Source organism: Ambystoma mexicanum, chromosome 5p, assembly GCF_040938575.1.
Source record: "Ambystoma mexicanum isolate Mex_15411 chromosome 5p, UKY_AmexF1_1, whole genome shotgun sequence".
Classification (NCBI taxonomy): Eukaryota; Metazoa; Chordata; class Amphibia; order Caudata; family Ambystomatidae; genus Ambystoma; species Ambystoma mexicanum.
This window is the reverse complement of record NC_090930.1, coordinates 364,972,729-364,976,828: the sequence shown is the minus strand read 5'-3', so window position 1 is coordinate 364,976,828 and position 4,100 is coordinate 364,972,729.

Here is a 4,100-nt window from a genome sequence, read left to right as displayed (position 1 = left end):
TCCACCCCTTCCCATAATACCACCCCCATCTTCAAAAAGTCTCATCAGGTAACTACACACTTTGTCATTGCTACTGCAATTATTTATCACCTTTCTGCATGTTTCTGGGGGCTTATTTACACTCAACCATACGGGGTGTAACTGCCTAATCACAAACTCATTTGTGCAATGCAATCATAGCTGGTCAATGGTACCTCAGACTGATCTGTGCTTTTACAAAGCCATATAGTAAGTACCCAGGTCGCACAATGCTTTTCTTTTTTCACCAAAGCGATCACCAATGCCAGGCGCCAACTTGCTTCCAGTGTCCCATGATCTTGGTTTAGGTTGCCCTGCTGGCATCACTCCATTTTTCAAAGGTAAAGTCTTTCAGTCCAATACCGCTTACAGTTGTACGAGCAGCTTTGTTTATTTATCTTTCTTTTCTTAGCAGTGTCTTTTCAAGCCTCTGGTTTTTTCACTTGTCATTTTTTCAAAGGGCGTTTGCTGTTTTTGAACCACCCCTTTGAGTGCGATAGTCTAAGCCAGTTTCTTTTGTTGCTTCAACAAATCATTCATTCTTGCACTAAGCCGTGTGGCTTCTGGATCATGGCTAATGTGCAGTGTTCATGTTGTACTTCAAAGCCCCGCTCTGCATGTTGTCTCTTGCAAAACGGCTAAGCACTTTTGTCAGTTTTGCTTCCATCTGGAATGCCATAATGTCTTTGTCAGTTACTCCATCCCCTGGCAATGTAGCTTGCAGTTTGCCAGATGTGTATTTTCTCTTCTCAAAGCGCCTAGAGGTTTCTTCTCCAGTGCACAGCGCTTTACTTCAGTTCACATCACATGGAGCATTGGAATGCAGCTTGCACAGCAATAGCGCTTTACTTCACTTCACATCACATCACATGGGAATGCGGTTTGCACAGTAATGTCTGTTGGAATGGGCAGCTGTCTTTTCTTGGCCCATTCACAGATGCATAGGTAAATGTTCAGATGTGATGTGCCCGTCTGCCATCCTGCATGAAGCCTTTGCTCCGTACCACAGTTTACTGGGCAAATTCTTTACTTTTTGAACAGCTCTCTGTTTTTTCTCCCCCTTCCTCAGGAATGCAGGCATGTTTATCTTTCGTGTGCACCTGGCAGCGCCATTAGCACGCAGCTTATCTCTTTTGCCTATAACTCTTATACTGTGGCGGCTTCACTCGTTTCAGACAATTCATCCAGATTAACTCTTTCTTGTACTGTTTCTGCTTTTGTTTGCCTTCACGCACCTCGCCCAAGACAGCTTCAAGGCACAAGCTCTGCACACACAGCAAGACTCTTGTTTTCAAAAGCGGCACTTTTCTTGTCATTTTTCTACTCCATGTAATTTTGCAAAATGTCAAAGCGTCTTTTTTTTCTTGTAATGTGCGATCTTTCAAGAGAACTCACAACCCATTAAATCTTTGTGCTATCTTATCACACACAGATGTTTCATTCTGTTGTACCATTGCCAAACTATAACCACTCAGTTCAGTGCATTTAAAAAATAAAAATGCCATATTTAGTGCAGCTCCCTGCACGTTTTTTTTTTCTGCAAGAACAACCCACACTCTATTGCTTGTGGGCTGTTTAATGTGTCAACAACATTTTTCCCCATGTATCACAGTCAACAGGTCACTATTTCCAAATCATACATCACTTATAAGGCAACAGCACAAATCCATGGCATAGCATGGGGACAGTCAAAAATACTCCAGGGGCAATTTAGAAAAATATAAATTGTTTTTCCCCCCAACCATTGCAAACTGATTCTGCAATTTCAAATCAATACACAAAAATCGAAAATCCAAATAACATTCACTCACTTTCCTTTTTAAGTGAGTCTCTCACCCAATATAAGCATGGCACAGCCTAAAATGCAATATAACCATTTTAGTGTGTTTCCTTTAAACAGAATTTGCCACCATTAGCACATGGAATTTTACAGTTGCCAAAAGAAAGAAAAAACTCTTTAGGCTCTCAGCACAGATGTTACTCATTCTCCTAAGCATGGCTCATTCCCCTTCCTCATTATTCAGGAATGCCAACCCTTCAAAAGCATATATCAAAAAAGACGAACCTTCGCCTCCGAACATTACAGCCCCCACTCGCTAGCACACTGGGGCTGAGTCAATGGTTAAATCACTATTCACAATTTGCATGTCAAATTCTTGCAATTATTTTTCCTGCCCTCATGACAGAATAGAGATGAGAACTCCGTCTCATTATGCATTCCAAATTACAACTTTAAACTGGGAAACCACATGATAAAATTCTTTTTCTAATTGAGCATACATCTTTCTTAACCATTCATCGGAGTGCTTTAAACAAAGCCATTTCCCGCTCGTTTATTGCCTTGTACTCCCTGGCACCAATCCCATGCAATAAGTCAGTCACGACTGATTTACTGAAGGGAGTCTTAACCACACAAGCTATCGGCCACGGCAAGCCGACACAACATTGCTGCCTTTTGAAGTCTCAGAGCTGCAGTGAGACCATCAAGGAAATGCGACAGCCTGCTCCCCACTCTACACTGTGTTCTCTCACACCATTTGTCATGTCAGCATGGCACTGCTCTTCACAAATCCCACAAAGCTGCCACCAAATGTCTTGATATTGGGCAAAATCTTCCTCGGGGCCAGCCCTTTGAGAGCAAAAATACCCAATTCAGCCCAAAATACAGGTTCTATTGTGCTGAGCAGTGATCTCATGCTAGTGACAACTGACACCCTCAAAGCTTTAGCATATTTATTCTAAGCAGTGAATTTCATATACATTTGGTATTCAAGTTAGAGAATATTACAAAGCATAAAACAAAGAGCAATGCAAAATATAGTGAAACATGGAACTTAGATAAACATAGAGAAACATAGAGAAATATAGAGAAACATAGAGAAACACAGTCTTACGTCCCTTTAATCAGCACTGGGGAGACCTTAGGCCCTCATAAGCTAGCTGTAAACAAGCCCCGCTCAGAGGACAATGCTGAAGGACACCGTATGAGCCAATGCCGGGCACCTGTTTCTGCACGAATCAAGTCCACAGGCGATCTCCCCCTGATCCCATGTGTGCATGGATGTTTTATAATCTCTTGCTGTCAGTCACCATGACGCATAGTTCCAGAACTTTCTCTGTGAGGCTGGTTCATGGAAAAAACCCAGCTCTCTCTGAGATGCTCCCTGCTCGCTCCTACCCCCTCCCTTGGTTCCCATCTGCGCTGGCTGAGGAATGTCTTATCAGTACCTTCCCAGAGAAAAGGAAGATTAGCTTGGAGCCAGGCCTACCGTTAGTGAGGCTGAATATTCTAAGGGAAGCAGGGATGTATTAACCCCATCTGCAAGCTCTAAAAGGCATGCACTCATAGCTTAGTGTTTATAGCGCTTAAGACTGGCTATCTAAGCGCTATATAGGTGCCATGATGTTCCAAACACTCCAAAAATACCTATTAGCTACATAGCTAGGGGCCCTCCCTGCCTGTCTATCAACAATGCTTAATTTGACCTATTTCATACTAGGCCTGCATATTCCTTGTAGCTCACTACTGCATAATGGAAGTGCTACAACAGACTACTGTCAGCATTTTTAGCACATACTTTGAATACACTATTGGCTTTCAGCGGCTAATGCTGTCATCTAAAGCCCTGATTGGCAAGGTTGCAATTTCGTGTATCACTACAGAAAGGCACAGTGAGTAAAAGCAGTGGCTGCGAACTCTCAAGTGGTTAACAACCACTGAACAGGTTATCAGGCCTTGTTCTGTCGAGAGAGGGGCGCCCGCTACCTTTGCAAACTAAATTTCAAGGAACCTGGGATTGGTAACCCTAGGTCTCCTGGGGGCAACCAGACGTGGTCTCCCTCTCACTGTGCTTAGAGAGGCATCAGCTTCACCTCACTGATGATCCCCAACAAGGGTGAAACACGTGTATGGGGTTGCTGGTGGTACTCTCGTTCAGGTTGGAATTGCCATTGCATTTCAGTGCTGGACTGCCCCTGGGCAGGACAAAGACTGATATGCAAATGGATATTTCCCATCTGTGAAAGGCACAGTGAGTAAAAGCAGTGGCTGCGAACTCTCAAGTGGTTAACAACCACTGAAC